The following is a 22125-nucleotide window of genomic DNA, read 5'->3' on the forward strand; positions in this document are numbered from 1 at the left end:
CATTATATATTACTATATTGAACTATACCACTATACTGTAATATTATTAGTAATATTATATGTAATATGGAATATATAATTAATATTATTATATGGTATTATTATTAGTGTTATATTGTATTACATTATAATATTATTATCAATATTATATGTATATACAATATATTATATTATAAAACTGAGGGCGGGGGCCAGGTAAATGACCTCGGAGGGCCGCATCCGGCCCCCGGGCCTTAGTTTGGGGACCCCTGGGATAGGCGATGCAATAAATAAATAGCTGGATACAATAATTCAAGTTAAATTCATGTTGGTACAGAAAAAGAAAGGACAAGCCTGAGTGAGAATTTGATAATTTGCAGTACATGTTTGATTCTGGGCTTAGATTTGTAACTCTATTTCCCCTCACTTCTGAAATTTTATTCATACAGTTATCTGACTTAGGCATCAAATCATAATAAATGCTAACTCCAAATTTGATGCCAAGTACCGCATTTGTATCCATCTATTCACCAGAGGCAGGCAAGTGCTCAAAGGGCTCAGCTTCCCTCTTCAATGCAGAAGAAGGGGCTGCCTCTTTATTAAAAGTGAATTCATAGAAGCCCCTGAAACTCTGAATGGGGGGCAAAACAAATGGTATCTAACCGACAGACAAAGTTGGAAACAACTTAAATATGTGTTTATCCACAACTATTGCTCCAAATACAGCATTTAATTTACTCATACTTAGTACCAAGCTTCTTAAAATATTTACAGTGAAGTTGTTTTGAGAGGCAAAAAAATGATAACCGTAGCCAATACTCTTTTTGGCTTATCTACTAATCTATCTTAGGCAGAGCATTTTGTGCTATAGTTTACTTGCATGTACCACTAAAGAAAATGGGTTGGGTCTATATTCTGCCTCAGAATTTCCTCCAAATGGGGCTATGGCCAATAGATTTTTTTTTCAAGATGAGGAAGATTTAAAATAATTCAGTGATTTCTATTTGTGTGTGTGTGTGTGTAGCATTTTTCTTTTGCATGAAAATAGGGTGATGGTGGGAGGAATCCAATATAATTGTTATATACTCTTAAAAATGAGCTAAGCTTTAAATAGTCAGCTAACCCATTTTGTTCTAACATTCAGCAAACTCCAAGAAAATCTCTTTTTACACAATCTTTTGGATATGTCATTTGCCATTTATATTTGATGGCCTTAAGGGGAAAAAAGTTATAAAAAGGTATTAATGCAAGTAGATAATAAAGCTGCATTCTATAAATCTATAGCAGCTTAGAGTAATCATTAAAGCATGCAAAACTCTTTCATCTATTCAAAAATATGCAGTGCACAGAAAGCCTGCTAAGGTGCATGACAAGTCAGAGTTAAATATATATTAATAAATGAATTAGCTTCATAAATAATAGCCATAATGACATTTTAGGAGACAATAAGTCTGAGGATTGTCAGAAAATGGTTGATGTATGAGCTTCACGTCTCAGTGATTCTTCAAAATGAATAGGCTTTGTGGAGATAGTTCAGACCCGCGACCTGCCTATTTCCTTGAATAATTTACTTGTTGTCAATTTGTACAGCCACATTACACATGCAAATTGTGTTGCCTATGCAAACACCACTTTGAGATGATAAAAACAAATTTACGAAGGCTATAGAGGAAGGATTTATTTCACTTTCTCACCCAGGTCAAGCAATACATGTATCTGACGATTGTGTGTACCCAATTTTGTTGTAATTATATCAGCAAATTATTCTTTATAATCTTATTATTTTTAGCAGTCTCCTTGTGCTTGGGATAATTAGCTTTCTTCACTCAGTGTAAAAACAATTCAACTTGCCAGCGAGGCAGGGCACAGCTCCATTATCTGTTTTGGGTTTAAATTTATTCCCTATATTCTTGGACACTTTGTGTAAATTAAAAATTTCATAGTCCCTAATACTGTACACGCTGTTCATTCAGTGATGAATTAAGGTCCCTAAACCTCTACGTTTGCTATTAGATATCTCACCCACTTTATATGTTAATCTGTGCTAATGAATTCCACAACCCCTAGCCACAGCGAGATGACTAAAATTATTACCACTTACAGAGATATGCCTTTTTCATTTAAAGTTCAATTCAAATTGCTCCCATAAACAGTCTGCCACACAAAGATACCTCCTTTAAAGGAGAGTTACTTACCTGTAAGTAGAGTCTTCTGAAGGTAGCATTATCTTTGGATACACATTCCAGAATCACGTGACCTCTGGCTTCATGGCAAAGGGAAAGTGTGTGGTGAGCTCTCCAGACATACTTACCAACTTGTGGAAATCCAAAAACGAGAAGATTTGGACTCCTCCCACCGCCTTTGGATGCCCTACCTCTTGATTTTAGTACTTGACCTAAGATGAAAGGACATATTTGTTAGTATTTGTTCATCTAGGAATCAAAAGCATTACTATGCTCCATAGTGTCATGGATCAAATCAAACTAGTAGATCCAAGAGAGTGCTAACTGTCCAATTTTGTTCATCTTGAATTAGGTATTTCCCATCAGATCTATCTGTAACATATTAGCTCACCTAGCTATTGTTCAGATTGAGGCTGGATCTACACTGCCATATAATTCAGTTTTAACTTCATTATATGGTTGGTTAGTGTGGGCCCATATAATGCAGTTCAAACTGCATTATATAGTAGTATGGATCTAGTCTTAGTTGTGTTTTCTTTTAATCTTGCAGTATATGTTTTGTCCTATTGCTATATTATACATTTTGGTGAGGCTTAAGGGTCATAACATTGCAAACCAAAGTATTTAACAACACAGGTGGGTTTCTTATGCAGTTCCTAACAACGAGGGTGAGCTATATTACAAAATATTAATTCCCTTTCCAATACAGACAGTCCCCGAGTTTTAAACATCTGATTTACACACGATTCCTAGTTAAGAACAGGAGTGAGACAACAGGAAGTGAAATAAATCTACTTCTCGGAAGGGAAATTCACTCCTGAAAGAATGATAATGGGGAAAGGCTATCTCCACTTAAAAATTTACCTGTTCTGACTTACAAACAAATGCAACTTAAGAACAAACCTAGAGAATCTATGTTGTTCGTAACTTGGGGACTGCCTGTACTTCATATTGCAAAGAATGTTTCTTTGACTTGCCACATTCAACTCTTAGATATGTTTTGTTTCCAATAAAATTGGTAAAGGGGCCCTTAAAAATAGGAACATTTATTAGAATTACCCTGTTTTCCTGAAAATAAGACATACCCATCAAATAAGCCATAGCAGGATTTTCTAAGCATTTGTGCAATATAAGCCATATCCCGAAAATAGGACATAGTGATAGGCGGGGCTATGAAGTGTACCAGCGGGAGCGGTAAAGAAGACGAGCAGCCTTTCTCATCTGTCCCATCGCGACAGCTGCTATCTTGGAGGTGACTGGAGAGGTGTGGGCAGCCCCATCAACAAAAGATGAAATCACTGACAATGTTGTTGCCAATGCACTCCGAGCAAGTTACATGGATAAAAGCTGCCCATTTAATGAGAGCGCTATTGGTTAACATGGAAGATTGGGGGCAATGGTTGTAAAGGAAATGGAGTTGCAAGAAATTCAGGCTAGAATTCTGGGTTTGGAGAGTTATGATAATGTTCCAGAAAATGACTTAAAAATATTTGAATAAATGTATATTGTTGTACTATACTTAATAGAAATAAGACAAACCCTGAAAATAAGCCATAGTGTGTCTTCTTGAGGAAAAACAAATATGACATATTTTATTTTTGGGGAAACACGGTAGCAATGTTCAACATTGTTAGTGTGTGGTTTGTAAACCCCCAAAGAATACTTGCATTTGCTGATAATTTATTCTGTAAAATATTGTACTGCTGAAAGCATGGTCTAGTCTCAAATCCGTGATATAGTCTCAAATTCCCCAAATCCATTTTCAATTGAGCCAAAAGACAGGTTACCAAATTAGGAAGCATCAAATTTGCTACCGTGAATGTGTATACAGTCAATACCCAAGTTACAAACAAAATGGGTTCTGGAGGTTTGTTCCTGAGTTAAATTTGTATATAAGTTGGAACAGGTACATTTTTAAGTGTAACTCCAGCCAAAACTATCTATCTCTATCTATCTATCTATCTATCTATCTATCTATCTATCTAGCTAGCTAGCTAGCTAGCTAGCTAGCTATATATATATGACTTGGATAGCATAAGGAAGGGCTATGTTGTGTTGTTTGTTTTGCTGTCTCTGCCCCTGTTCAGACTTCACCTCAATTTTTGTCCCTATGATCATGTGTTTTGAAAAAAATCGCTTATGGAAACAAGGCTTGGTGATAAAACTTCAGTGGAGACACCTTTTCCCCATGACAGCTCTTTCAGGAGTGAATTCCCCTTCCAAGGGGTAGATCTCTTTCACTTCCTGTTGTCTCACCCCCGTTTATAACTATGAATCATTTGTAAGTCAGCTGTTTGTAACTCGGGGGACTGCCTGTATTTAATGAAGAGTAAAATTGATGTCTTCTCACTGAGGTTTTTCATTCAATAAATAGAAATAGAGCATATAGTAGGAAGGGTGAGGTAGAAATCAGAATGGTGACGATGGTGGCGGCGGTGATGAAGATGATAACCATGGAAAAGAAGATCTGGGTGCTTGAATGTGATCATTGACAGCACAGGTATAGAGCCAATGTCTGCTGCACACTTAGCTATTCATTGGTCTTATGCAAAGTCTGTACCATAATTTGTGAAATAGCACCAATATACCAGGACCTGGATGTCAATTCTCCTGTTGACTTGTGGTGACCCCATGAATTTCATAGGGATTTCTCGGGCAAGGAACATTCAGAGGTGTTTTTTCCAGTTCCTTCTACCTCTATATCATTATTTATAACTTCCCTATCTTTCAAGACAGTAGAAATCTTCAGGGCAAGGAGTTGAAGATCATTCTAGTTCTCTTCAGTGTTTGTCTATCTTCAACCTGCCTCTTAAACATACACAAGTTTATCCTACAGTATACTATGTATAGGTTTGGCTAAGACAGTGGTTCTCAACCTGTGGGTCCCTAGGTGTTTTGGCTTATAACTCCCAGAAATCCCAGCCAGTTTACCAGCTGTTAGGATTTCTAGGAATTGAAGGCCAAAACATCTGGAGACCCACAGGTTGAGAACCACTGGGCTAAGAGCCCTTGACTGGTCCAAGATCACTAGGATTGTTGACTGGTTCCAAGAACATGAAGCTAACATTTTTCCTCTTACACATTATTTACCTTACAGTATCTTGATGACCTACATGATATTTGAATCCAATTACATATCAGTCACAAACATTAGCAAAAATGAAGTGACTTAAAGAGCATAATGTCTTTTAAAAAGCTATCTTTAAATGTTCTGTTGGAAGTTATTATTCCAAAGGATTAATACAAAATAAAACCTGTCACGTTAGGGATGTTGTAAAAGGGCAGCCAAAATTTAAAGGTCATTTTATTGTCTTTGCATCTCTTTCTAAAATCATTAGTATTCCTTTTCAGCAATTTTTCTCCTTCATTTTTTTTTATTAAAACACAATCATGCTGGAGAATTTTCCATTATGTTCACAAAAATGAATACAGGGTAGATACTATACTAACACAATGACTGTAATCTACTAATACAATAAGTTCTTCAAAGTATGTTTAAACAAGAACTCCATTCTTGATTATTTGAACATATTTCCAAAACATTATCTAAAATGAACAAAATTGATATTTTCTCCATATTTGTAAGAGAAAATAACTTTAGATTCTTTCCTTTACACAGACTGCCAAGAGCACCTAGTGATTATTTAGTTAATTTATCTTAAATATACATTTTAACATCAGGATTATATAATTTGCCTTTTTGTGGGCAAATAACTCCATATGTAATTTCAGAAGAATTGTTATTTCTGTCTTAAAGTCCCCAAGCACTTTTTCAGCCAAACTTTTAATAAGAGCTTATGATGGTTATGGCATTGACATCTAGGACCTGTAAATACCAAAGTGATATGTGCTATCTATGGGTGCATCTACACTATAATATGAATACACTTTGACATCACTTTAACTAAAATGGCTCAATGGTATGGAACCATAGGAGTTGCAGTTTTATAAGATCATTGGCTTTGTCTTCCAAAGACTGCTGGTTCTCACCAAACTATGAATCCCATGATATCATAGCATTAAACCATGACAGTTAACATGCAGTCTAACTGCATTAATGCTGCAGTGTGGATGCACCCTGTAATGAACCTTACCTATTAGGCCTGGAATGAAGCCTGGGTAACAGTGAGTGAGGCAAACCTCCATTTTGTTGAGGAATGCCAGGCAGCCATCTTGAATGTGGTTAGAAAGGGGGAGGAGCTTAGAGAGAGACTCCTAGGATTGGCCAACCAGAGCAGATGGGAGGAGAAAAAAGAGCTCCGGGGAGTTCTGTTTTGGGGTTTGAAGAGAGCAGTTCGGTTTTGGAGTTTGGAGGGTGTGTGTGAGAGAGAACTGAAAGCTGTGAAAACTGACAGCCTAGGTCAGGCAGTTTGGATCTCTTGAGGGGAAGATAACTCAAGAGGTTGACTTTCACTACTGGGCTGGTTAATAGAAGGACTCTAGGTTAGAGTTAATTAACAGCCATGGGGAACTCGTGACTATTCTCAGCAAATAGAGCGAGGGTTTTTGGTGACCAATAGTTAGATTGGTTGGTTGGAACTGTTTGAAACTAAGTGAAGTAATCTGAAACATACAACTAAGTTAGGCTAAAGAACGTCTGTAACCATTTACGCTAATGTACCTCTCTGAAGTAATCATTTGCTTGTTTTTAAGAAAATAAATTTTCAACTATTTTCAACTTTCAAGAGCCTCCACAGTGTATATTTCCATCGAGAAGCCTTTATAAAAGTTCAAGTGATACAACAATAAAATACCACAGAAAAGCCTCATAGTGAACATCAGTTTGGGAGCCAGGGGTAGAAACAGGGAATGGGAGAAGTTTGCCTCAGACACATTTAACAACAGAAATTCTAAAGACATTTTAGGTTGGTGGCAGCAACCATTTTAAAAGAAAATCTAAAACGGTATATCCTCGCCTCTCACATACGTGTGCTTGTGTGTGAGCATGAGGAGAGTGGAGAGGTGTTCGATATATTTGGTGTCAGCGCTCCGTTATATTGGTGGCAGTGGTGGGATTTAAAAAGTTTTCCCTCCTGCCTGAAGAAGGAGCCTCTCCTCTCTCCGCACCGCTCATTCTTTTATATTGGTGGCAGCGGTGGGATATAAAAGATTCCCCCCTGCCTGATGAAGTAGCCTCTCTCCTCTCTGCTCCGCTTCATTTTTTTATACACCTTAAGTCAGGAACAATAGCATAATACCCTGTCATGTTCTTAATAGAATGGCTTTGTCAACTTCATCAACTCTGCCAATATACTGTACCCTAAACTACAGAAATCAAAACAGGAAGATATTGCAGTGGAAGAAGAAAATACATGTGGTCGATAGATTTGTGCAGAGATCCGTTTTAGCCATTTTACTTGAGCCAAACCGGCTTCTTTGGCTGTACCAAGTAGCCGTAATGGCAAGGGCCCAGCCATCACGTTTTCACATCTGTAACAGGACCAAATGGCAGCCGATCATGGCTCCTCTTCCCCTATTCAGCATCACAGTTGCGTCCTGGCTTCAGTGTATCTAGTTACCTCTCTAGAAAGTAGAAATGGCTTTAAGAAAGTATTAAACCTGAAGCAAAAAGGCTTGAGGAGAAAAAGGGCAGGCAGAGCCTGCAGTGCAAAAGCAAATCAAGAGAAAAGAGAGGCTTTTTTTTAAAAAAAAAGGAAGCTCAAAAGGATAGCTCCAGGTCATTGCTCTTCCTTCCTTAATGGAAAGCTGCATGCAGGGAGAGAGCATGCGATGCTGCCTGTCTCCTCTAGAGTAGAAATAGCTTTAATGAGGCATTAAACCCAGGTCTCCTCTACAGACCAAAGAGAAAGGATCACAGAAAGAGTGGTATCCTAACTCTTATGCTTTTTAATCCAGGTCTTAATGAAGGATATGAGGACAAACGATGCCACTACCTAAAATGACGAGAAGGAAAGCCCTGGGAGCTCCCCCATTGCTGGCAATAGGCCGAATCTAGCTGTATTTATCTGCTGTGGTCTGAAAACTCCATCTGGCTGCACGCCTGTTTTTGAGCAGCGCGTGAAAATGGATATAGGTATCTCGCCAGCAGAAATGGATTTATTTATTTATTGTTTCAGAAGCGAACCAAGGGTACAAGTTGTAATGTATTTGAAAACACAAACAAAGTTTTAAAAAAAACAACTTGGCATTATACTAAATGTCCTTTGACCAGTAGCTGGCCACTTGGAATGCCTCCGGTGTTACTATAAGAAGCCCTTCATAGTGCATGTGGCAGGACGCAGACAGCATGATAATAGGTTGTCTGTTGTTTGTTCTTCTCTGGATTGAGGTTCAGCCAAAATGCACAAGCCTAGTGGTCAATATGCACTAGTTTTGGAAGCAGATATCATAGGAACGTGGTAACTGAAGAATGATGATCCAGAAGCATTCTTCGTAACATGTTGAAAGGTGCCAAAGTTGGTGTGAACAAGATAGAAAGATGTAAAGTAGGCTAATTCGGGTTCCCATCCTATACTCACAAACCAAGATATGAGTCACCATGTACCTACATGGGACTTACTTCCAGGTAGACTCATAGAATTGACAATTACTTCATTCATTACAGACTAAAATGTCGTTTCCTGTGTGATGACATGATTTGCCAGTAAAACATATATTGACAGGCCTATTGATAAACAACAAATCCAGAGCTGTCATAAGAAAATAGGAAGCTGCCTTATACTGAGTCATACTAAATCTAGTTTAGTCTCTATTAGCTCTCCAACAGAAGCCTTAGACCCCTTCTACACTGCCAAATAATCCAGTTCATCAAAGTAGATAATTCACATTATTTGCTTTAAACTGGATTATATGAGTCTACACTGCTATATAATCCAGTTCAGAGCAGATAATCTGGATTTTATAGGGCAGTGTAGAAGGAGTTTTAGGAATCTCTTGCAGATAATTTTCTGTCCCTAAATACACATCTCAGGATTCCATAGAATGACCTATAGCAGTTAAAATAGTATCAAACAACAATAATAATACAGTATGGACACCCCCCCCCCCTCGCCAGTCTAGGGGCAGGGTTGTATCTGGGTTGCACCATTCACTTCTTTATGTCAATTGCATTTGTTCCCGTAAAGTTTTCTTTATTTGGTTTTTTCTTTGGCAGGGTATTTAGATGTACTATATCCCCCTAACATTTTGATTGATTGCTGAAAGATGTGGCCTGGTTTGCGAATTGTATTTTATAACAAAATTAGAAAAAAAATCTGTGTTCCTGGTTTGAAAATGTTTGATAAACCTTTTCCATATGTTTATGATAGAAACAATTAGGAAATGATATTTTAACCCAGGAACAAAAATCATGTTACATAGTGTGGTCCATTCAAGGACCACACATTCTATTATAGGGCAGGGAGCTGAATTTGCACCGATTTTCACAGCTTTCAGTTATAGCACGTTTGGGATTCATGCAGCCCCCCAGATGACAAAAAAACTTTACATTCTAGTATTTTCACCATTGACTATGGTGGTTATGGCTGGTGGAAGCTGCAATGGAACACCATTAGGAGAGCCAGACTTTTCCCACTCTTGTTTTATCATTCGCCGCATTATTTCTCCCCACAATAGCACAAATTTTATCGCCTATGGTTTAATTACTGATCTTTCTAGTTGGTTTATGTTCTGGAGAATCCCCAGCCCATTACTCTTCCGTTCATACAGATTACTGTTTGGACAGATTCCAGGACAAGAATTTAAGTGAGAAGGAAGTTCGCTTCACTGACTTCAAGGAATAAATCAAATCTTAGTTTAAGAGACAATGATTAGACTACTGGCAAGAGAGAGATACAATGTTTTCCCGAAAATAAGACAATCTTATATTCATTTTTCCTCAAGAAGACACACTATGGCATATTTTCAGAGGATGTCTTATATTTATTAAGTATGGTACAACAATCTGCACATATGGGATGATCTCTCCGGGCAGTAGCCTCAACTTGCAGTATGTACAGAATGACCGGGACCTGACAAGGGAAACTGACCTTGTATGTTGCATAGCCATGCCAATAATAATAATAACAACAACAATAATAACTTTATTTTTATATTCTGCCACCATCTCCCTGAAGGGACTCGGGACGGCTTACAAGCGGGACCAAGCCCAGCAACAACAGAGTTTACCAACTAAAACACATTTGAAAACATAATAAATATATAACAATCTAATTAAACAATTAAAAACAGCAGAATATAAAAACAACATTCAAATGAATCAAAGCAACCTCAATAACCAAAACCAGGAATAACGTGGACAAGATCAGAAATTAGAGAGGGCTGGGCATGGGCTTGTACAAAAATTCTATCACTATATCTTATTTTCGGGATATGACTTACATTGCACAAATGCTTAGAAATCCTGCTACGGCTTATTTTATGGGTATGTTTTATTTTAGGGGAAACAGGGTATATATTCTCTGGAGTAACTGGAAAATAAAGCATGATCTGGACTGAATATGAACGAGATCACACTACCAGGTAAGAAGCATTCCGCATACACTTGTATGAGATCAAACAGTTTCATGCCTGCGAGCCCATTTCTTTCTTTACCTTACTGGTTCCCACATGGATCCCCAGGGAAAAATACATCATAGCTATATAAAATAACTTATCCGATTATGAATACCAATTATATACTTCTACTACCACATTTACTAATTACACTATGTAACAAAATTTGGAAAAAAATTGTTCCTGGACTGTAAGTGTTATTTCCTGTTTAATTGTGCAGTACTTAGTTTGAAAGTACAGTAGCTGTTATGCTCCAAAAACTTCATTTCTGTGGCTGCCACAAATTATGCTGAATTGATTGAGACTCTGTGATATATTCATTGAAAACTATAGCAAAATTTGCTGCAGGATGTCCCGCAAAAACAAAGTTTTTGTAGGTTGATAAACTATTTCCATGTTTCTAGAACCAATTAGGAAATGACATTTATAATCCAGGAACAAAAATTGTGTTACATAAATCCGTTTCATTTTTCTAAAGGACATGAGGGTGGAGCTGCTCTGATCACTTTCATTAAGATTTATTTTATGATTGAATGTTTATATTGTTTGTTTTGCTTAATTTATTGTTTAATATTTCATGTTGTATGCCCTGAGTCCCCATGGGGAGATGGGGCGGGATATAAATAACATTTGATTGATTGATTCCACACAGCCATATAACCCAGAATTTCAAGGCAGATAATCCACAATATCTGTTTTGAATTGGCTTATCTTTTGGAAAGGCATGACCTTTTAGAGATCTTAACCTTTTGGAAAACCAGAATCTCCATAATCTTTTGGAGAAAAATTAAATTCACAACCATTTGAGAATCATAACCTTTTGTAGAAATATGATTTTCCAGAGAAGAGCCATTTGAGTAAAATCTTCTCTTCAGTGGTATAATGTATATCCACATGTACTTATTCAAAGCAATTTGGCTTTTCAGTTGTTAGACTGATAACCTAGTTGTCTCTGATCTGTTAGGAACAGAGATTATGCCAATGCACAAAATATAGTAGCTTTTCAGAAGTGTTTCTTTCATATGCTCTCCCGTAGAATATCTTGTTTCTATATCATGCTCTGAAGAGACAAAAATAAATAATAGACTTTGTTAAAAGTTACATATCTGGTTTACACACAACCTTCATGTATTCAGCATACAGGTACATAACTTGTCCATCCAGTTACAGACAGTTTTGAAGTAGTTTCTCTGTGCAGATAACAGGGCATCTTACTTATAATGAGGAGGAACATGAGTTTCCTCTTAACAGTACACAGTCTACATGGGCTATAGCATTTACAATAGTATTTAAAGGAGTATGAGGTCTAAAAAGTCTGAAGTCCAAAGCATCTCGTGGCTAAAGAATTTCTGGGTTCTAAAATGGAGTCTCACGACCCTTCCACACAGCCATATAACCCAGCATATTAAGGCAAAAAATCCCACAATATCTGCATTGGACTGGGTTATCTGAATCCACACTGCTATATGTTCCAGTTCAAAGCATATAATGTGGGATTTTATTCAGCTGTGTGGAAGGGGCCTCAGATCTCCGCAGTCCCAGTTCTGATCATGTGGTCTGCAGCCCCTCCTACAACCTCAAGAAACATAGAGTAAAGGGAAAGCTGCATACCAAAACATACATATACAATACAGTAAGCAAACAGAATCATATATAAACACTAGTAATTTCTTTCTAATCAGTGTGGTTAATTTGCCCATTTCAGGAGCCAGTCCTCACTCATTCGTATTGCTGTATTTTTGCACTTTAATCTTTCATGCAATGATCATGTATTAAAATAATATTCTATGCTTCTTCATCTGATCATCTGCCAGAGCCAGAAACAACAGTTCAAGTTTCAGTTGAACATCAACTATCAATATTGTTATTTTGCATCATAGAATATATTTCAATCCAATGTGTTGTTGAAGGCTTTTCATGGCTTGAATCAATGGGTTGCTGTGAGTTTTCTGGGCTGTATGGTCATGTTCTATAGAATCATAGAGTTGGAAGAGACCTCATGGACCATATAGTCCAACCCTCTGCCAAGAAGCAAGAAATTGCATTCAAAGCACCCCCATCCAACCTCTGCTTAAAAGCTTCCAGAAGCATTCTCTCCTGACGTTTCACCCACATCTATGGCAGGAATCCTCAGAGATTGTGAGGTATTTCATTCCAGATTTTTTTTTTGGGGGGGGGGGGCATCCTACAAATCTGTCACAAATGATAAAACGATACCTATTCTTCTGCAATTAAATGCCAATGGCACATCACATTCTCCTTAAGATAATAATGCCATTTGTTTGTTGTGTATGTGACTACCTGGAAATTGGATGTTTTGGGCCAATTTCAGGAACACCAGAATAATATGATACCTGGGTTGCTGTGAATTTTCCGGGCTGTATGGCCATGTTCCAGAAGCATTCTCTCCTGATGTTTCGCCCACATCTGTGGCAGGCATCCTCAGAGGTGTGAAGTCTGTTCTAAAATCAGGACATAAAAAACTACACTCTGAAAACAGAGGAATTGCAGACATGAAATAATCAGGGCCAGCTAACACACCCCAACAAAGGATTCTGTCAGGCAGGAAGCAGCCAAGCTTTGAAGTTGCAAGGCTATTAAATGCTAATCGAGATAATCAACTACAACATTCACACTTGCCTTAAACAGACAAAGAGTTCTTTCTCCCACCCTGGACCTTCCATAGATATATAAACCCCACTTGCCTAGTTTCCAACAGACTTCTCAGTCTCTGAGGATGCCTGCCATAGATGTAGGCGAAACGTCAGAAAAGAATGCTTCTGGAACATGGACATACAGCCCGGAAAACTCACAGCAAACCAGAATGGACTTTACTTCCAACAAAAATCGTAGCCTGTCCCCAAAGTCACCATACATAGGTAGAATGGGAAATTGTAGCTGAATGGACCTATATTTACAAAATATTCATTAGAAAATATATCTGAAAGTATAGAAAAATATAAATATTCCAAAATTTAAAAATGTAATGTAATATATAAGAGTTTGTTAATTTTCCTATGTATGGAGACTTTGGGGACAGTTCCTTTTTCCCCAAAAGATCCCTCTTCATTACAGCGCCCGCAAATGGGAACCGCACGTTTGGATATGAGGCCATTAGGACCGTAGCTCTAGAGCCGAAAAGAAAGCCGGTTGCTATGGAGGCCGTCGGGACTAGCGATTTGACGCCATTGATTGGCTGAAGGGCGGAGCTAACGCCGGCGGTGGGAGAAAGTTCAAGATGGCGGTGATGTAAACAATCAGCGGCGGGTGAGTGAGGTGGGAATGGGCAACATGGGTTGATGATTTCCTGTGCCGCGGTTGAGTGAAACCAAGCGGAGACCAAATGGACGCTAATTTTCTGTTCTCTGAGTTTTGACAGTTCCCTTAAAGAAAAAGGCTTTCTTCGGTTCCGCTGGGCTTCCATTGAGACTTGAGACTTCAACTCCCAGAAGCCCTAGCAGCTTGGCCAACGATAAGGAATTCTGGGAAATGAAGTCCACAAAGTCTTGAGGCCCAAAGCTTCGGAAACACTATTAAGAGGAGGGAGGTCTTTATAGAGTCGTTATATGTAATGAAATCCAAGGAGTTTTTATCGTTCTTTCGTTCCTTGAAGTAGTTTCAGAACTATAGCGATTCTAAGGCGAATTTGTCACAGGCTTTTCATGGGGGTTTGCCAGTGCCATCTTTTGAGGCAGAGAGAGCATGACTTGCCCAAGGTCACTCCATGGCAGAGCAGGGATTCAAACCCAACTCTCCCAAACCAGGGTTGAAATCCTTCATGGCCGTGGAAACCCATTGGGTGATCTTGGGCAAGCCACACTGTCTTAGCCACAGAGGAAGGCAAGTCCTTCTGAAGGAAAAGCAGTACTTCGATAGGCTTGATGTAAGTTCAGAATGACTTAAAGACAGGTAAGCCGATGAAGGAAGTGGTATAGTCCAAGCTGAAGACTGAAAGAGATGGGGAAATTATAGTGGCTCAACACCAGTATCATTAGGCAAGCGCTTACACTTAAAACAGTTAGGAAGGAGCTGAAAACCTAACTATTTAGGCTTTTAATAATGGCTAAAAGTAAAACCACCCTATTGGACAGGATTTTAAGTGGATATTATGACTATAATTCACAATCTGGAAACTTTAGTCATAAAATACAACATTTTAAATGGTGTTATATACTGTTTTTGTAGGGCTTTATAGTTTTTAATTTTGTTGGGTTGTTGTGTTTTCCGAGATGTATGGCCATGTTCCAGAAGTATTCTCTCCTGACGTTTCGCCCATATCTATGGCAGGCATCCTCAGAGGTGGTGAGGTATGAAGAAACTAAGCAAGGAAGGTTTATATATCTGTGGAAGTTCCTGGGTGGGAAGAAAGAACTCTTGTCTGTTGGAGGCCAGCGTGAATGTTATAATTAATCACCTTTGTTAGCATTAAATGGCCTTCCCAGCCTCACATCCTGGCCTGGAGGAATCCTTTGTTCAGAATCGTTAGCTGCCCCTGATTGATTCATGTCTGGAGTTCTTCTGTTTTCAGAATGCTGCTCCTTATCTACTGTTCTGATTTTGGAGTTTTGTAATACTGGTAGCCAGATTTTGTTCATTTTCAGGTTTTCTCCTTTCTGTTGAAGTTGTCCACATGCTTGTGGATTTCAATGGCTTCTCTGTGTAGTGTGACATGGTAGTTGTTAGAGTGGTCGAGCATTTCTGTATTCTCAAATAATATACTGTGTCCAGGTTGGTTCATCAAATGCTGTGCTATGGTGGTGCTCTGCTCACCACCTCTGAGGATGCTGCCATGGATGTGGGCGAAACGTCAGGAGAGAATACTTTTGGAACATGGCCATACACCTGGAAAATACTCAACAAACCTGTGATCCCAGCCATGAAAGCCTTCGACAACACATTTAATTTTGTTGTTTATTTATGCTTATATTGCTGTCTATTTTGCTTTATTAATTGACATATGATTATTTCTATGCATATTATTTATTGTATTTGTTCATTTTGCTGTAAGCCGCCCCAAGTCCCTCCAGGGAGAGAGGGTGGGGTATAAATAAAGCTTACTCAGAAAACAGGGGAATTCCAGGCATGAAAATGAGGGCCAGTTAACACCTCACAACAAAGCCAGGCAGGAAATGAGCCAGGCTTTGAAGCTGAAAGTACTAATTAAGGTGGCCAATTGCAACATTCACCTTTGCCTCCAGCAGACAAGAGTTCTTTCTCTCACTCTGGACATTCCATGGATATATATAAACCCACTTGCCTAGTTTCCAATAGACCTCACAACCTCTGAGGATGCCTTCCACAGATGTGGGTGAAATGTCAGGTGAGAATGCTTCTAGAACATGGCTATACAGCCTGGAAAACTCATACCAACCCAGTGATTCCGGCCATGAAAGCCTTCGACAACTATTATTATTATTATCTTTATCTTTTTCATAATTATAATAAACTTTATTTGTATCCCGCCCTATCGGGACTCAGGGTGGTTATCAACATATAACGGCAATATTAAATGCCGTATAATACAGCCAGCCAATAACCAAGACATAACATAAATTAAAAATTACACAGTAAGCCTTAACGTAAGCAATAACCACATTGCCACTGAATTAAACGAACACTAAAAATACAATTTAACTCAACTAATTTAACAAGACTAAAATGTTTTAAAATTGGTTTTAAAAAAACCGTTAAAAGTTTAAAAGGATATAAACCCAAAGTTGCAACCATTTCCAAAAGTTTCAAAAGATTTGTGGATTCCAGTATTGGAATGCAGCTGATGGGAAAGTACCGTATATACTCGAGTATGAGCCGACCCGAATATAAGCCGAGGCACCTAATTTTACCACAAAAAACTGGGAAAACATTGACCCCAGTATAAGCTGAGGGTGGAAAATTTCAGAAATAAAAATAGATACTGATAAAATTACATTAATTAAGGCATCAGTAGGTTAAATGTTTTTGAATATTTACATAAAGCTCAAAGTTAAGATAAGACTGTCCAACTCTGATCAAATCATTAGTCTCATCTTCTTCAATGTAAATGTGCTTATGTATCTTTTAATAATAATAGAGTAAAATAATAAATGTAACAATAATATAATATAATATCAGAGTGAAATAATAAATGTATTATTATTAATAAAAAATAGAATAAAATAAATGTAATAGTAGCAACAATAATAGAGAAAAATAATAAATGTAATAATACCAACAATAATAGAGAAAAATAATAAATGTACCATATATTTTCGAGTATAAGCTGACTGAAATATAACCCAACCAGGACCCTCACCTGAATATAAGCCGAGGGGGGCTTTTTCAGACTTAAAAAAAGGACTGAAAAACTAGGCTTATACTCGAGTATATACAGTAAATTTGGATTCATTTTAAAGGTGGTTATTTGACAGTAGGGCTCTATACATCTGACCTATTGCATCTCCTTTTGCTCTGAAAATAGGACTCCCTCCTCCCTTTTGAATCCTAGTGTAAAGGATTTGGGTTTTACCACAAAGGTTTATCACTGTCACCTCGACTTTGGCCCTGTGTGATGAGATATGAAACAGGAATGACATTAAAATCCATCTTATTACTTTGTGAATAAACATAATCATCCTTAATTTGCAACAGTCATATTTGTCGTAATTTGCAGTACCCAGAACAGCAACATCAAAATAACAATGTGATTTCCCCATCTTCAGTGAACCTTTGTAGTTTAACAGCCAGTTTCCATTTGTTTTGTATGAAGGATATCTGTAGGGCCTGAAATTTTCTGAACTTTCAATAAAACAACTTGGTCAATAACCTCTCAAAGTGGGGGATAGAAATATACACTTTATATCTGAATATATAAGCACATGTCCATATCATATTTAAGCTGAGAGAAATTGTTGGCTAAGTCACAGATTTAACATCAAAAGCAAAAAGTGATGAACAGAAGAACTCAAAATTTGGTCAAGAGCAACTTTCATGTTTTATGTATTACTAAACGAGAATGAGCCATAAGTAATGACACCAAGGTCAGTCATTTAATTCATAACCCAAATGATATTTACTGCAATTTTTTAAGAACAGAAAATTGTGAAAAACTCTCTTTTGCAGCTGGGGAAGGGAGCTTGAGCCTCAAACAGATCAAATTTTTAGGGAAACTGGGGGTCCTTCGAGACAGGCCCTATATCCCAGGATCTGATCCCAAGTTTTTTTTGTTTTTTTGTTTTTTTTGGTTTTTTTGCTTTAAACTGGATTACATGAGTGCCAGGCAATCTGGGATAAACAGAAAACCTGGGATCAAATCCTGGGATATAGGGCCTGTCTGAAAGAGCCCTGGCAGTAAATGTACAAAGAATGGCAAGATATGTTAGATTGCAATACATATTTCGCAGAACAGTCCATTTTTGACACAGTAAGAAACACAGACTAAGATTCAAATTTTATGTATTTTCTTTATACATGATTAATAGCAAATTGCTCCTAAGTAGCTGCATGCAGCTTTAGAACCTCAATAACACTGCGGAAAAAACTAAATGCAAATAGTAGAGGGCTTGCTATCTGTGGATCTTATTTTGTGAAAAATTCTGGTATTTGAGGAACTTTTAACATGGCATCTAACAAAATGGATGCATTATTTCATTCCTTTACCACTAGCCAGCAAAGATTAGCTATAGCACATATAAAGAAATAATAATAATAATAATAATAATAATAATAATTATTATTATTATTAAAAACTTTATTTATATCCCGCCACCAACTCCCCGTGGGGACTCGGGGCGGCTCACAATGTTACAAAAGTAACAGCGCAAACACACCAACAATATACACAGTTTCAAACACAAGAAGATAATAAAACAGAAGTTAAAACAAAGGTTTATACTTAAAACTAGGGAGTTCTTTTTCAAACACCCTTTATAACTGGTGAGATATCCAGTAGGCATTTAGAGACCACTTTGAGCAATTCAGTCATATGATATTTTGGTCTGAATTCTGAAATGAAACAACCCCAGTAAAACTGGACTGAGTACTTTTGCTGAATGTATGGATCAATCAGTAATTAAAAGACAAGCTTGCATTGAAAAGTTGTGGGATTGCAATTGACTGCTGCACATAGATGACAACAAAAATAAGATTTCCAAGTTCTACAGTGGTCAATGCCAAAAACACAGTGTTTGGGCTTGACACTTCTTAGCTGGAAAATGATAGCTATGTTGTTTCTAGAAGTGCAAAAAATAATAAAACGAACAATATACATACCCTGTTTCCCCGAAAATAAGACATCCCCAAAAAATAAGACCTAGTAGAAGTTTTGCCGAATTGCTAAATATAAGGCCTCCCCCGAAAGTAAGACCTAGCGAAGTTTTTGTTTGGAAGCATGCCCAGCGCCTGCCAAACAGAACACCAGAGCATGCAGAATTGGTAAATGTACATACCAGTTGTACATGGAAATAATGGTAGTAACAAGAAATTCTTGATAGGATTCACAGTTTGTCTGGTTATGCTGGTTTGTGATGACAACTACTGTACAGTATATAATAAATGTTCATTTTTTAGTTCAACAATAAATGTGAATTCTTCTTCATGGAAAAATAAGACATCCCCTGAAAATAAGACCTAGCACATCTTTGGGAGCAAAAATTAATATAAGACACTGTCTTATTTTCGGGGAAACACGGTGTCAGGACCCAGGCTGCAGAACACCAATAACCATGCGCAGAGACCAGAATCTATCTAATATCTTTATTAAGGAAATGTATAAAGTCAATAAAAATAAGTGTAGAATATAGTTCAGAAGTAGACCTTTCAGGAAAGGTCAAATATAGTCCAGGAAAACAATGTCCAATATGTGATATTAAAGTCCAAAGTTATAATCCACTTCACCGAAACACACACTATTTGGCAAGCAATAGTGTGGGGAACTGTCCATAGTCTTTGAGGCTTAAAGTAAATCCGAAGGAAACTGGAAAATAAGGCTTGAGTCTGAGAAGCAAGGTCCGTGGGTTAAAACGCAAGGGAAGACAAGACTTGAAACTTGGCAAAATCAAACTGGAAACAAGGCAAACATGAATCTAGAACTGGGTCCATAGAAGTCCACGGTACAAGGCTGGGCAGGAAACTTGATCTGGGAACTGGGAACTGGAGTATGAAGTCTACACACGATCTCACTCCTCAAGCCGACGAATTGACTCCGCAAGGATTCCTTTGCGGGCAAACACCTATATAGGATCTTGTTTTCCCGCCAAGGAACACTTTCTCTGGGGAACAAGAAACGAAACCTATACTGTGTCCAGATGCATGACTCCTTAAACTTTCCCAAGGGAAACAGACTTAATCATCTAATTGTCTGGCAGCTATCCTGGCGCTCCGGCGAGTCGCCTCCCGAGCGCTTCTATCTTGATTATAATAATGCCGGCGAGAAAATGGGGGAGATTTCTGCTCAAGGCTTGTTTGGCTGACTTCTTGTGGGCAAACATCTTGCAGCTGCAAGGGCTCCAAATCTGGCAGAAACGGTGGGAAACCCAAGTTTTCCTCTTCATCTGTCACAACAGTACTAGGAACGGGACTACATGGCCCATGAGTCATCACACACGGTAATTTGAATGACAGATGATCACTAAAAACACAAGCTTCAGTTTGACCCTTGCAGGAGTTAAAAGCATACTCCCAATGGACTCAAGAAAGTCTCAGCTCACAGTTCAACAGCCTTTCCCATAGGTGTCCAAGAAGAAATCTCCAAAACAGAGGCATTCCGGTCCTCACCATCTATCCCATGCTGCTTCACTCAGGACACCTTTGCCAACAGGATCCTGAACTCCCCACAAAAGCACTTTCTTCTCTAGATTATAATGGGCAGCTTGCTCACCTTTATGAGGTCATACTGCCTAGTAGCCAATTGCAACACCATAAGGGAGGAGCTAAGCAAAGTTAAACTTAAAGGTCTAAGTATATCAATGAACAAAAACTACCTGGGTGAATCTTTTAAAAGTTTTTTTTTTGGGGGGGGGGGGGGGGGTAAAATGAAGCAAAGCTTATCCTATTTACACATTTAATGCAATACATCACTTTAACAAAGTTTGCTTTATTGTTTGTTTTGATAAATTTCAACAAATCTGGAGAAAAACAATAATATATGCCTAACTTTATATATAAAGAGGCAAAATCACCTTTGAGTGGGGAATATTATGAGGCAATTGACACAGCTTGAAGAACAAAAGGCAACAAATACTGGCATATAGTCCAGCATTTTACTTATATGAAGTGGGAGATACCAAAGGAAGACTCTGGTTGACCATAATGTGGGACTAGGAAGAAAAAATTCCATATAAGACCCTGTTAAAACACAACTAAGAAGAAGAAAGACTGGTTTTCTGCATATTACTGGAAATATAACCTTATTGTGTAGCGGAAATCCAAGCAATTAATTTCATGCTTGAAAATTATCCTGTTTAATAGCTTTGTATTGTCTCAAACCTCCATCTGATGCCAAGGAAGTCACCCCTGCAAGTTACCACCTTGGCTGAATCAAAGGTTGAGCATCTTAGTGAAGCAAAAAAGAAGGACGATGCCATGAGCTGCATTGAAGGTTATGTTGCTGCAGCTGTTGCGTAAGACCACCTGAAATGGATTGTATGGCAGTAGGAGACCTTGGTTAACTCATAAGAGGCTATGGGGTCTTTTGAACCATATACAGCTATGTTTCACTGGATTTAATATACTTGTGGATGACAACAGCCCCTTTCCCACACTCACCCATTGTGATGACTCATGGGCCTTGTAGTCCTGTTCCTAGTACTATTGTGGCAGACGAAGAGGAAAACATGGGGTTTTCGCCGGTTCAGCAAGAGCCGGAGTCTCTTCACCTGCAGGATGTTGATGTTTGTCCTCAAGAATTCAGCCAAACAGGCCTTGGGCAGAACTCCCCCCCGTTTCCCAGAAAAGAATCTTATTCCAGAGAAAGGGGAATCAGAGAAGCTCAATGGAGGAGTTTACGCATTGCTGCCAGAAATCAAGCTGATTAGTCTTGCTTCCCTTGGGAAATTCTAAGGAGTCACACATCTGGACAGAGTTGGGTTTCACTTCTCGTTCTCTAGGGAAAGAGTTCTGTTGGTGGGAAAATGAGACCCAATATAGGTGGTTGGCGCGAGGAATTCTTTGCGGAGTCAATTGATCAGCTTCAGGAGAGAGATCGTGTGTGGACTTCGTACCCCAGTTCCTTGCTTCTCGGATCAAGTTTTCAAGCCTTGCCTAGCCTTGCAGTTTTACCACGGACCCTGCTCCACGCTCATGTTTTGCCTTTGTTTCCAGTTATGAATCTAGCCAAGAATCAAGTTTAATTCCAGCCTTGTTGTCAAGCTTCATTGAACTCTAGGACTCTGCTAATTCCCCACACTATTGCTTGGCAAAGTGTGTGTTTCGGTCAAGTGGATTAAAACTTTGAACTCTAATATCTTATATTGGA

General features: G+C 38.3%; 1 protein-coding gene across 1 annotated transcript in view; it reads left to right on the top strand.

Moving 5' to 3' along the window:
- The first annotated feature begins 13803 nt into the window (after positions 1 to 13803).
- The window catches only part of fam204a (family with sequence similarity 204 member A), a 34392-nt gene continuing 26070 nt past the window's right edge, over positions 13804 to 22125 (top strand). Inside the window, exon 1 of the mRNA XM_003223487.3 lies at positions 13804 to 13943. The gene's annotated coding sequence lies outside the window, so the exon portion shown is untranslated. The remainder of the gene's footprint in view (positions 13944 to 22125) is intronic.

Source organism: Anolis carolinensis, chromosome 3 (genome assembly GCF_035594765.1).
Source record: "Anolis carolinensis isolate JA03-04 chromosome 3, rAnoCar3.1.pri, whole genome shotgun sequence".
Lineage (NCBI taxonomy): Eukaryota > Metazoa > Chordata > Lepidosauria > Squamata > Dactyloidae > Anolis > Anolis carolinensis.